This window comes from Cynara cardunculus, unplaced genomic scaffold (assembly GCF_001531365.2).
Source record: "Cynara cardunculus var. scolymus isolate 2C unplaced genomic scaffold, CcrdV1 Un_Scaffold_1085, whole genome shotgun sequence".
NCBI lineage: Eukaryota > Viridiplantae > Streptophyta > Magnoliopsida > Asterales > Asteraceae > Cynara > Cynara cardunculus.
In genome coordinates this window covers 82,933-97,418 of record NW_020200677.1, presented here as the reverse complement: position 1 = coordinate 97,418, position 14,486 = coordinate 82,933, and the positions used below count along the sequence as shown (strand labels likewise).

Here is a 14,486-nt window from a genome sequence, read left to right as displayed (position 1 = left end):
GCCTTTGTAAATATGTCAGCAAGTTGTAAATCTGTGCTAACGAAAAACATTTCAGTCCTACCTTTCTCTACATGGTCCTTAATGAAATGGTAGCGAATATCGATGTGCTTTGTTTTTTAATGTTGCACAGGATTGGCTGTGATTGCGATAGAACTTTCTGAGTCGCATAGAATTGGAATCTTGTCAAACTCAACGCCATAGTCTTTTAGATGAGTTTTCATCCATATCACTTGAGAACAGCAACTGGCTGCAGCTACATACTCTTCTTTGGCTGTGGAAGTAGAGACGCAGTTCTGCTTCTTTGAGGTCCAGCTTATGAGCTTGTCTCCTTGTAATTGGCTGCTCCTTGATGTACTCTTTCGATCAAGTTTGCATTCTGCATGATCAGAATCTATATACGCAATAAGATCAAAACCAGAATGCTTTGGATACCAGAGACCCAGAAATTGAGTTCCCTCAAGGTATCTAAATATTCTTTTCACAGCTGAAAGGTGAGATTCCTTAGGGTTTGCTTGAAATCGAGCACAGAGACACGTAGCAAACATGATGTCTGGTCTACTAGTCGTGAGGTACAACAGTGATCCAATCATTCCACGGTAAGTCTTAAATTCCACCGGTTTTCCAGATGGATCTGTGTCAAGATTAGTTTCCGTTGCGATTGGTGTTCTCATGGTGGAAGAGTTGTGGAGTTGGTATTTCTTTAATATGTCAGAGACATACTTAGCTTGGCTAATGAAAATACCTTACTCCCTCTGTTTTACTTGCAAGCCGAGGAAGAATGTTAATTCTCCTATCATGCTCATTTCAAACTCGCTCTTCATCAAAGCAGAGAACCTATCACAGTGCCTCTGGTTTGTTGAACCAAAGATGATGTCGTCCACATAGATCTGTACTAAAAGCATCTCACCTTTATACCTCTTAATGAACATAGTAGTATCGATTTCACCTTTTTCAAAACCATTTGACAAGAGAAAAGACGAGAGATGTTCATATAGGCTCGAGGTGCTAGCTTAAGTCCATACAAAGTTTTGTCTAAGAAATAGACGTACTCTGGATGTGTGGAGCTTTGAAACCCCAGAGGTTGTTGAACGTAGACTTCCTCTTTCAACTTACCATTCAAGAAGGCTGACTTGACGTCTCAGAATCCCTTGTGAGTAGAGAAGGCTAAGAACAAGCGTATAGCTTCTAGCCTTGCTACTGGCGCAAAGGTTTCGACATAGTCTATGCCTTCTTCCTGGCTATAGCCTTTTGCTACGAGCCTAGCTTTATTTCTTACTACGAACCCATCGTCATCCTTCTTGTTCCTGAAATCCCATTTACAGCCAATTGCAATTTTATCCTTTGGTAAAGGTACAAGAGTCCATACCTTATTCCTTTTAAATTGTTGGAGCTCTTCTTGCATGGCGTCAACCCAACTAGGGTCTTGTAGGGCTTCATGGACTTTCTTAGGCTCTACCATGCTTAGAAAGTTCACGAATAAACATTCATTAGCTGTGGCAGCCCTTGTCTTCACACCGCTTGAAGGTTCACCAATGATCTGGTGAAAAGGATGATCCTTGGTCCATCTTGTTTGCGGGGACATATACAGAGGTTGGGGACGCTTGATCATGTTTCATAGGTATATTTGGCATTTGGCTCGTTCATGGCGAAGAAGGTTCTGCTTGCTCCCCCTCGAATGATGGTACAGAGGATCCAGGTGTAGAACCAGAGGTATTATGCTCTGGGTTTGTGGAAAGGGGGCTCTGATGCAGAGCTTGTTTGCTCTGGATGTGGATTCACATGATCCCTAGAGGAAGCAGAGGTCTGTGAAGGACCAGAGTGATATGTACTTGTAGTTTATGGTTCTTCACTTACACGCACAGATTCATCTCTTGATGAACGTACAGAGATGTCTTCATCGCCATAGAAGTCTTCAAATAAGAGCATGAGTTCCAATCCCCTGACTTCATTTAAGAATTGAAGTCTGTTTGTTAAGCTCGAGTCCAGAGCTGAGGTACTCTGAAGTCACATGTTCTTTATCGTCGAACGAGACGTTGATGCTTTCCATGGCTGTCTTGGTTCGTTGATTGAAGACTCTGTATGCCTTGGCTTTTGTGGAGTAACCAAGGAACTTTCCTTCATCGGCCTTCTTATCAAATTTGCCAAGATGATCACGATCATTCAGAATGAAGCATCTGCAACCAAAGACATGTAAAAATTTAACATTAGGTTGTCTTTGGTTGATTAATTCATAAGGCGTCTTCATATGCCTCTTTACCATCATTGCTCTATTTTGAATAAAGCAAGCGGTCGAGATAGCTTCAACCCAAAAATGGGTTGGAAGACCAGAGCTTGCTAGCATAGTCCTTGCTGCTTCGACCAGAGTACGATTCTTTCTTTCTACAACACCATTTTGTTGTGGTGTTCTTGCTGCAGAGAAGTTCTGAGTTATGCCCTCCTTGTCTAAGTTCGCATCAATATTTACGTTCTTAAACTTTGTTCCATTGTCACTTCTTAGCTTTTGAATTTTGCTTTGTAGAAGAACTTGAATCTTGGTCATCAGCTTGAATAGTAGCTCTGGGACATCTGATTTCTGCCTTACAAACTCAATCCAGTATATCGTGAGTATTCATCAATTAAGACTAGGATATACTTCTTACCAGACAAGCTCTGCACAGAGATTGGACCACAAAGATCCACTTGAAGCATATGCAGAGGTTTGATACAGGACACATCTGTCTTTGTTTTGTGGGATGCTCTTTTGAACTTTCCCATTTCACATGCAGAGTAGAGATGGTCCTTTTTGAACTTTATGGCAGGAAGTCCGTTAACCAGATTATTTTTCACAAGCTTCTCTATATTTTGGAAATTTAAATGAGATAGCTTATGATGCCAGAGCCAAACTTCTCACACTTGGTGAGAAGTTCATGAGATATAGATTTCTCTTTCTTTTGGCTCTTAGGAACTCCTGACCTGATTCTGACATAATAAAGTAAGCTTCCTTTTGGAACTTGACATTGTAGCCAGAATCACATAGTTGACTTATGCTCAAAAGATTATGTTTAAGCCCAGAGACATAAGCAACCTTATAGACAGAAACCTTACCTTGTAGAAGATTTCCATATCCCTTTATCTCTCCTTGCATGTTATCCCCAAAGGTTACTTTTCCTCCAATCTTCTCTCTATATGAGGAGAGCAACCTCTTATTGCCGGTCATGTGTCTTGAGCATCCGAAGTCGAGATACCAAATGTCCACATGCGGCTTATGCAAAACAAATTATAGGGATTTAGGTACCCATTTCATAATGGGTCCTCGATGATTAGGGATAGAAGATTGCTTTTTAGGCTTAGGGAGAGGCTTCGTCTCATCACCTGAGTTACCAGACTTTGCTTTAGGAGCCTTCTTTCTCTTCTAGGTCTTCTTGGATTTCATCCTTGATGACCTGGAGAGAATACAGTTAGGGTCAGAGAAATGCTTCTTTAACTTACGCAGCAGAGAGAAACATTCATAATTATGAACACATTTTGAATGGTAAAATGATTTATTAGATTTAAAGAACAAATTATTACAATCATTCCTAGCATTAGTAGTTCTAACAAACTTACTATCTACATCTGATTGTTTTGACAATGAATGAATCTTCTCAGTTTTATTCTTTCCTACTCCTTTGTCCTTCAGAGGCCTCTCTGAAACAGAGGAATTAATATTAGAGCATGCAGCGTATTTTTCCTTCTCCGGAGTGAACTTAATTGACTTAGATTTAGAAATTGAGCCCTTCGATGCAGAAGAAACAGACTTTGTACTCTTTACCCTGTATTCAAACTTGGGAGCGGATTTAGCATTGGTTGTCATGCTTACACGGCTAGAACCTAGGAGAATCCTTTTCTCAATTGGGGGTTTTGCAACCTCTGGTTCTTTGGCTACAATCTATGTCTCAACTTGCTCCTTAAACGAGTCCACCTCTGACTCAAAGTCAGAATCAAGAAAATCCTTGTGTGAATATCAAAATACAGAGGTATCATTAAGAACTTGAGATTCTCGTATGCATGAGCTAGAAGCTTCTTTCGTCTTTTTTTGTGGGGCTTTCAAAAGTATCCGAGGAGTTACACTCAAAAGAATCTGCATGACCTTTAGGAGGATAATTTAAGGCCTCAAGCAAATCTTGCTCGAAAACCTGTCTTATCGTTTCTGTGAAGTCATCCAATAATTTTGGAACTAGAGACTTAAGAAAATTTCTTGTGGATGAACTCTTGATTTCATCTAGTTCAGGTTTGACAACCTCACTCTCAGTCTTAAGATGTTCGAGATTTGTAGAGCCAAAACAAAAAATCTCGTTTGTCTTCTGTATGCATTTTAAATCGACTTGAGGCACACATTTTGAAGAGTAAGAGATATTTTTAAATTTCAACCTTTGAGTTCTAGCTCCACTTTCAAGCCTACATCTTTTGAACGGTGAAGCTGTATACAAAATAAGAAAATCTGGTTTTTATTTTTCAACCAACCTAAATACGGATTCAAGAGTAGTTTTCTTCTTCTAGGTGAGGTCTAGGTCTGTATAATCTATCCCTGCTTTATCCTGTTGAGAATTTACTTTTTCATACACCTGCTGAGCATCTTGATATTTCTTGATCAAGAGCTCTTTTCTTTGTAAGCTCTGGTGTAGGAACTCCCATTCTTTTGAAAATAATCTTTTAGGGCCTCAGAGTTTAATCTGTCACGTTCCTTTTTCTAAAAGCTCTGTTTCTTTCTTCTTTATTACCGCTTTTAATTCTAAGCACTCTGATTTAAGACTTGCTTCAGTGGATCGTTTTGTTTGCAAACATTTTTCATTTTCCACTAATAACTCTTGTTTCTCTACAGTTAGCAGCTCTGTCTCACGTTCAAAAAATAATTTTTCTTTTTCCAAAGATTTTCTTTTGGATTTTCTAACAGAGAGCTTTTGCTGTAGGTTGACGAAATCATTTGTCAAACCAGAGATACTTTCTTCCAGGTCAGAATGAGAATAGCCAGAGATGGAACATACCTGTGAGTCAGAGTCAAATCCAAACTCTTCTCTGTCATTCTCGACAGGCATCCCAAAAAAATTGGCTTGATCTTCTTCTTCAGACGAGGAGTCAGAGACCCAGTTCTCCTGTTCAGCCATGAGGCTCCTTTGTGATCGATTGTACTTGTACTTGTTTTTGTAGTACAATTCATCTTTCACCAAAGGGCCTCTGCACTCTTTGGAGTAGCGCCCCATCTTGCCGCATCTAAAACATCGAACACCTAGCTTCTTCTGGTCTGATGGCTCTTCCTCCTTCTTGTTTAAAACAGAGGTTGGGTTCCTTCCTTCTAAAGCTCTGCCTCTGCTTCAATCGCTTTGTCTTCCTCGCTTTTCGAGGACCTTCTTTCCAAACTTCCTTTGGAATTCCTTGGTGATCAGGGCCAAGGATTGTGCAAAGGCACTAATATCCTCGTCTTCAAAGCTAGAAGTTCTGTCTTCTTCATCACTCTCCATGATGAGAGCCTTCTTTCCCTTCCTCCTTTCCTCTTTGGATCTTCGCTTTCTATGTGACTGGCTGTATCCTGTCTTTTTTGAATCATAGTCAAGAGCCAGAGGTCCACCCAGAGCGACCTTGGCCTTCTACACCTCTTGTTCTTGAGCTTGCAGAGTCCCATACACGTCGTGCAACGTCCATTGCTCCAGATCTTGATTCGCTTGGAGAGACATCGTCAGGTTTCCCCATTCTGCATTCAATCTCTTCAAGAAGAGCATGTTGGTCTCCTCTTGAGTTCTCATCACATCACATTTGCGGCATTTATTGATTAGAGTATTGAACCTGTGATAAGTCTGTTCTAAAGACTCATCGGAAAGCGCCTAAAAGCTGTTATACTCGTTCAAGCATTGAGCACGACGGTTCTTCTTTATCTTTATACCTCCTTCCAACTGGTTTGCTAGTTCATCCCATAGACCCTTGGCAGAGTCGCACGCATCAAGAGATTGAAAAATCTCATTGGGAAGTGCCATGATTAAAAGCCTTTTGGCTTTTTGATCCACCTCCGCTTTGCGTTTGTTTTCATCGTTCCAGTCACGGCGAAGTTTGGGTACTCGCCTGGCAGGTACCTCAACCGTATCACCAGCAGCAGGAATACGAGGAATGATGGTGGTAGGGACATAGGGGCCATTTAAAATTGACTCGTAGAGTTCGAGGTCAAGACCCTCATAAAAATTTATCATCCGAATTTTCCATTGGGGATATTCTTCCCTAATGAGAGTCGGAGGTTTGGTCAATGAACCGACACTATACATGGAGTTCCATGATTGAGACGACATTTTTTATTAAAAATTTTAGAGAAGAAGATTGACGAGAAAGATGATCGACAGAAAAATCATTTCCAAATTACGTAAAAGAAAACGTTTTAAACAGAGAAAAATAGGAGTGAAAATCCTTTTTAAAACGAATAATCAAAAAGAATTAAGAGTAGAATCCAGACGGATATCGGTCGACTAATCAATTAATTTGATTAGCAGGCTGTGATACCAATTGTTGGAACCCAAATACTCTTAATTTGCAGTAAAACACAGTTTATATATAATAGGAATGAAAACAAACAATGTACCACGAATGATTAATCAAATATTCAAAGTATAAATAAGAACAATGAAATGACTTGAATATGTCGAATGCTTTTATTTGATGAATGTAAAGAACAATCAAATAAATCGTAATCTCACAATAATTAGGCATATTATAAGTCGACACTCTCAGGTGATTTGAACCTGAGGAGGAAGTCTCCTTATATATGCCTTGGTGTAACAACTATGCTACAAAATAGGCTTGAATTACTGAGCTGACGAGTCTGCATCCTTATCTTTGAGTTCCCTTGAAAAGCGGAGCAGACTAGGTCAAGCCGCCTCAAAACAGTTAGATGCTTGTGAGAATGTTTGGGCTAGCACGCGTGCTCCATGGAGAAAGTGACCAGAAGCTCTGCTTGTAACATACAGAAGCTCTGCATGTACTATGCAGAGGTTCTGCATATGCAGAGGCTCTGCATGTACTATCCAGAGGCTCTGGGTTTTGGAGTTGTAGCTTTGTGTCAAACGCTTATGCTTTTTGACGCATAAGGCTTGATCGTCCACGGGGATTGAGCGCGGGCTCTGTATGAATGGAACCTTCACTCTTGAGTAAGAGCTCTGGTTCTTGATCTTCTGCATGAGAGCTCTTAGTCCAGACCGCTTCAATAGACTAAGTCCTATTGACTAAAGTAAGAGACTTCTTACTTACACTTTCGTAGGTTGGGTCTAACAGTATATCACGAGGAAATACAAAGGTATTGGTTAAACCTGCCAAAAAATTCAACCTTCGTGGATTCTATACATAAAACGTGGTCTAGCAAGAGGTTTTACACGATTAAGGTACAAGCAACAATTGATTATTAAGCATTCATTACATTATGTGTTTGTGTGTGTATATATAAATTTACTTATAATCACTCTGTATTTCTTGCAGCTGATAGAAGACTTCTTTTAGAAGACATATCTTTGATGAAAAGTTCATAACTTAGTTAATCGATTTGGTTTTATTAGTTGTTGAACAATTTATTAGCTGTTGTTGATCAGTGGATGATTCTTTTTTGTTTAGATTGGTTGATTAAGATCGTGGTTTGAATTTTGTGGAGTACTTTTTGAATTTGGGGCTCTGGTCCTTAAGGACCAAAGGACCCCTGGTTGGTCTTGCTCTGTATGATGCAAGCTTTTCCATGGGGTATTTCAGATCTCTGAAGACAAGTCTGCAAATTTAGACTTGTCTTGTAAACACATTTCAGATATATGAAAACAAGTATGCATATTTAGACTTCCATACTTGACCCACGTTTCTATCAATCCCACTAATTAAGGATGCAATTAATTTTATTCTTGGGTTAATTAATTTGTGTGGTAAGTGATGAGTCAGGGAATCTTTACACAGAGAGGCTAAGTAAGAGACCTAGAGGCTCTGCATGTACTATGCAGAGGCTCTGTGTCTGGGAGTTGAGCTCTGTACCCGGGTACTTGGCTATTTGCATGCAAGACTTCGGTCTTCATGCCCTCTGTGTCCGAGCTCTTGGTTCCAGGAAACTTCATAACTAAGTCCTCTTGGACTAAATCATCTTCAGACTTCATCTTCATTTTTGTTGACCAGAGGGGCTCTGGTAGACCAGAGGGCCTTTCATTGTCCTTGCTTTTGGGTTGGCCTTGATTTTTCTTGGTGAGAGGGGCTATGGTCCCTAAGAACCAAAGGAGCTCTGGTTGGTCTTGCTCTGTATGATGCAAGTTTTACTATGGGGTGTTTTTTAAAGATATTGGGTATTTGAATAACTCTGAACTCAAGGTCTTCAGACTTCATCTTAAGATTTGACACTTAGGCGCTCTTTGGGTCATCTCTTGAAATAGCTGAAAAATGACCCTTCAGACTTGTACTTGTACGCCTGAGAAGCTCACCCAAACTCTGAATCTATTTCAAGAGTACAAGTTTGAAAAGTCATTCTTCAGAGTTATACTTCAGAGTTATTTTAAGAGTACAAGTCTGAAAAGTCATTCTTCAGAGTTCTACTTTAGAGTTATTTCAAGAGTACAAGTCTAAAGGGCCATTCTTCAGAGCTATTTCATGAGTACAAGTTTGAAGGCATTATTCAGAGTTATTCTTTAGAGTTATACTTCAAAGTTATTCAAATACCCAATATCTTTAAACATGAAGACCAACCAGTGCCCCTCTGGTTCCTCAATAACTGTTCAAGAGTACAAGTCTGAAGAGTCATTCTTTAGAGTTATTTCAAGAGTACAACTTTAAAGAGTCATTCTTCAGAGTTATGTCAAGAGTACAAGTCTGAAGTCATTCTTCAGAGTTATTCTTCAGATTTATACTAGCACATTTCAGAAATCTGAAGATAAGTCTTAGAGAGTGAAAATAAGTCGTGTCTGGACTCTGAAGTATTCTTTTTCAGACTTAGCTCACCTGAACTCTGAAGTCTTCTTTTTCAGACTTAGCTCACACGAACTTTGATGTATGAACTCTGAAGTCTTCTTTTTCAGACTTAACTCACCTGAACTCTGAAGTCTTCTTTTTCAGATTAATTCACCAAAACACTAAAGCCTTCTTTTTCAGACTTAGCTCTCCCAAACTCTGGATCTCTGAAGACAAGTATACATATTTAGACTTCCATCCTCGGCCTACGTTTCAATCAATCATGCTAATTTAGGATCCAATTGATTTTATTATTGGGTTAATTAAATTGTGTGGTAACTGTGAGCCGTGGAACCTTTACACAGAAGGGCTAAGTAGGAGACCTAGGGGCTCTACATGTACTATGCAGAGGCTCTGTGTCTAGGAGTTGAGCTCTGTATCCGAGAGACTTCAGTCTTCATGCCCTCTGTGTCCGAGCTATGTATCTAAGCTCTTCGTTCCAGGAAAATTCATGACTAAGTCCTCTTGGACTAAATCATCTTCAGACTTCGTCTTCATTTTTGTTTACCAAGGGCTCTGGTTGACCAGAGCATCTTTGGTTGGCTTGCTTTTGGTTGGAAAGTCCAGAGGGGCTCTGGTTGGTCTTGCTCTATGTGATGCAAGCTTTAACATGGGATATTTTAAATCTCTGAAGACAAGTCTACAGATTTAGACTTGTTTTGTAAACACGTTATTTTACTTTCCAATTTGTAGATCTCGCTGCATTGCAGCGCGTATACTACTAGTAAATATATATAGGGAAGAATTCAAACAAGAACACCTTCATTTTACGAGAACACGAGAAGACCCTTTTACTATAGACAATCACATGTGATACTATTATTCCATCATATATGATTCACATGTGATACTAAATCAGAGACGCAGATGATTTTCGATGCGATCTTGGTTGCTGGCCAAGTCGCCCGTACACCACTAAGCTCCCTCACAAATATTATCACATGTGATAAGGTTGTTGTTGATACGATACTATAATCCATCAGGATCATCACATGTGATGTTAAATCATAGACGCAGACAACCTTTGGCGCGGCCTAAGACGTAGAACACATCGTCCGCACATCACCAGGGCCCCTCACGCGTATTATCACATGTGATAAGGGTGTTCTCGCGTTCTCGTAAAATGGAGGTGTTCTCGTTTGAACCTCCACCTATATATATATATATATACACACACACACACACACTATAATGGTACTCACATAATGCAGCAAGATACATCTTGATTTTAATATCTTTTTTTTCTATCAATGTTATAATACGATATTATGTGTTTTTAAAAAGCGATAATGATTTTATTTTTGAATAAAATATAAATTTGAAGATATCACAAAAATTTGAAAATAATATATCAATATTAGTAACAAATTAACTATTTAAAAGTTCTAATTTTTTGTGTAATTAATTTAATTTAATTTTTATTATAATTTAATTTAAGTTTGTTAATGAAATAATTTTTTTTAATAATATAATATTTTATAAAAATAATAATTAAGTATTTTGTTAGAATTCAATGATTATCCTAATTATATTTTAGGTTTTTTATATTTAAAATGAGATGTTTATCTTGTATTTGATTTTATTTATCTCCAGCTAATAACACGAATTCAGACATGGAATTTTAATAAGTTGTACTTATGTACAGTTTACTTGTAATCTTGAATTTTAAGTTACATACACCAATAAACAGTACTTTATGCATAAAAAATGATTTTTAAGAGTTTTTGTCAAATGCTTTATAATATAGTATGATATATGTATATATATATATATATATGTATATATACTAGTTGTGTACCCCGCAATGCAACGGGATGTAAAAATTCATTAAAATTTATTCAATTTCGAAATATCAAATTCTTTCAATATGTCATAAAGCCTACAACATTTGTACTTACAGTAGATTCAAATAATCATCTCTGCGAAATGTCGGTGTTACTCGATTCTGCAATCATGTGTTTAATAAAAAAATCCCTTTGTAATTGTAGTTATAGGTGGAAAGATTATGATTCAATTTTTGTAAATCCTTTCTAAGGCAAGATATCCAAAAAAAAAAAACAAGTTACAAGCATTAAAGGTGTGGTGATTTAGATCATTCTTTTGGGCTTTTTTGTCATTCCAAGTCAATTTTTATTCATAATGATTGAAACAAGTCTATCAAGGCAACATGCAGAATAATACCTATAGAGATTAATATAAGAATTGGGTACCGGTGTTAGATTACGTTTACTTGGATTTCTTAAAACCCTTGCGTTTTTTAAGTTTTTCCCTGGCTGCTTCAAACTCTTCATCAGTAGGTTCTGAAGATGGTTCATCTCCACCGTATTTATCGACTAAAGATGAGAACATTGCATCTAGCCGTCCTTTCCTCTCACTTTGTCTTTGTGAAATGATAATGTATAGATCATCTGACTCTCTTTTTGATCTGCAACACTATCATGAGTTAGTTTCTCAGAACCAAAACATTATAATCACCACATCAACAAAACTTCAAAAAATATTAGTTCACTTCCCCCTACGCTGCAATCGAGTTGTCGGTGGTTTTGTTTCAGAGACCTGTTTAGCCCATTTCTGGTATGCTTTCATTGACTTCACCTCTCCTGCAAGTGAAGATCAACTACATTACTCAATTTCTGAAATCAGAGATTCTACATTTTTTTCATCATTAATTACTCAACAAACTGAATTCAAGGTTAGGTTTCTCTATTTTATTCCATTTTTAAAAGATATCAAAGTATTACAGAATTTACAAATCTCTTCCCAACCATATATAGAATGGGAAAATTTCTATCCTTGACTCAATTAAATGAAGAATTAGAAACAATTACCGGTTGAAATTGCCTCATCAAGAATATCCTTGAATCGATGTGAATCAAGCTTGGGATCTGAGCACGACATGGAGCAGAAGAGCCTGTGGAGATTAAACAAAATCTTTAGAGAACTGATCTCAAAATGGTGGTTGCTATAGATTTCCCGTATATGACAGGAAGTATCAATCAATATTATCTCTTGTTCTTTGGATATTCAAATCATTAGAGAACTTGCACTTAAAACCCTTTGCACACTGCCTGACTATAAAACTCACATGATATAAATTTGGGATCAACACCTGTAACACAAAACAAGATTTGATCAAACATGAAATTTACGAACTCTAAAATATACTGAATTATCACTTCATATGAATGGTGTTTCAACTGTTATAACCATACACATAGAGAAAAAGAGAACATATATTTTGAACCAACACTTTTACAACAGCCGTATCTGTAAGATATAAAAACCTCATTCACGAGTGCAAACAAGAAAACATCAAAATGAAAACCTAAACACGCAAAGAGTTCTTTCAAAACTGCGGCAAATAAATTCAACCACAGTCCAATAGTCCTTTGACCTATTGTCACCAAACTACCAACCTCAGCCAAGGACCCCTGACAAAGGAGGTTCAAGAATCAGGACCTTTAAGTGCAGTTGGCAGTTGTGTGTGTGAGTGATTCCAAACCCAAAGGAAGTATACAAAAAATTATGGGTATTAAGTTGTAACAAAATTCACACCAATTTCAAATCGAAAAGTATTACATTTGGTCTCAAAGTCAAAGTCTTTCTCTGAATTTAAGGACGACGAATGCACAGAAAAGCACAAAATTTGCAGCCCTAAATATACAATAGTTCTTCCTACACATGCAAGATACCTTCATACAAACACAAAAACATCATTATTAAAAAACTCAAAATGTAGAATTTCACATGCATATCATTGTCATAATCCTAAATCATCGTATTTGAAAAACGAAAATGCAAAGAAATGACATCCTTACCAATTGGAACTTTGGGCTTACTAACAACAATCTTAAGCAGATCATTCAGTTCCTTCCCTTTTGCCTTCTCTTCCTTATTCATTCAAATCAAAAACATCAAAATAATAACAATAAAAAAAAAACAGGAAACATTGATTGATCAATCAGATTAAAAAAGAAAACATGAAATCAATCATACATGCAACTGACCGTGGTGTTGATTTAGGATCAGTCTTAGGTTGAACAGATTGACGTAAAAAATCGGACGTATTTTAGAACATTTTTACACTTGTTCTTATTCTTGAGACCGAAGGTCTTGTCTTCGATGATCTTCTGATTCTTTTCTCAATTTGCTTTCGATTGCTGTTTCGGAGGCATCTTTAATAGTCATCATGTTCCTTTAGAGACATCTTTAATAGATTAGGTACCATCGACCATTCTGAAATGTGCTTCCATCTAATCCTCAAAAGGCTCTCAATCGTCTACATCATCCCTTTGGAGGCGTTTGAATCGATCATTCAAAGTCCTCAAAAGGAGATAAAAAATACCAGACAAAATGAAAACAATTAGCAAAACAACGATTGATTAAGAAGTGTTATACGTGCTCAAACCGATTGATTAAGAATGGATGCCTCAGAGATCTTGGCGGATAAGTAATCATCAAATGAGCATTGACTCATCAAGAGTAGCAAATATCATTCTAATATCATTGGCATATGTTCATTTCCACAATCTACATTATAGCAAAGAAAAAGACAGATTGTTTTTAAAAACGTGCTTTTAATCGCAGGAAACCAATGGTTATTGTACCTCAAAAACAGAATACAAACAATTTACTGAAAACGGAAACACATCGATAAACTCAACCAATATCATGACGTTGAAGTGAAAGTCATCAAAATCACATAAATTAAAAAAATCGTGAAAGAGAAATTGATCAACTAAGTTGTAGATAATGAGTCAAAAGTAGTTGGTTGTAACTTCACCTTCCTCTTGAAGAGAAATCAATAGAAATTTTATGAAAATATTGATTCAACAATATAGGGAAATGCATGTATCTGCTTCTGGTCACCATAAATTTCACATCGAAGCAGAAGCATCATAAACTAACGGACATAATTCCACAAATCCAAAAATCCAGTAAAAATAGTAATCAATCAATGAATTAAAAAAATGCAAGTAACAAACAATAAATAACTTATAGATTTGAGACTAACAAAAACCTAAGATCATGAAGTAGTAAAAATCATATGTAAGAATAATAGAAGTAACTAACATGAGAATCTTGATGTGAGATGAACAAACCGCTTCCAAATAGTGAGTGGCAAACCCTAGGCTAAGCTGCATTTAAGCTCCTTGGTGCCTGATGTATATAGCTCCAACCATATCAACAAAGCACCAACCTTTCAAACCAGATAAATGAAAAGATCGAACAAAATCATCAAGTTAAAATCAATTAGGGACCAAAAGGAACCGATTTAGGCAATCTTGGAACAAGACCGATTTTGGCAATCTCCAATGAAAAAGACATACCTTAAGAGATGAAATACATATCGTATATGTTCCAAGATATCGAACTATGTTATCATGATGTAACTGACTTAATGAAGATATTTCCTAAAACAATAAAAAGAAGACAAAAAGCGCTTAGTATGCAAAAACTCATGATTTAATGAATATGAACCTACACATAAACTTGAAGAAATGACAACAATTTATAGATCA

General features: G+C 37.1%; 1 non-coding gene across 1 annotated transcript; it reads right to left on the bottom strand.

Moving 5' to 3' along the window:
* Window positions 1–13,390: 13,390 nt before the first annotated feature.
* On the bottom strand, window positions 13,391–13,476 carry LOC112502222. Its single transcript, XR_003067650.1, has one exon. It is a non-coding gene; the product is annotated as a small nucleolar RNA SNORD24 (small nucleolar RNA).
* Window positions 13,477–14,486: the final 1,010 nt, after the last annotated feature.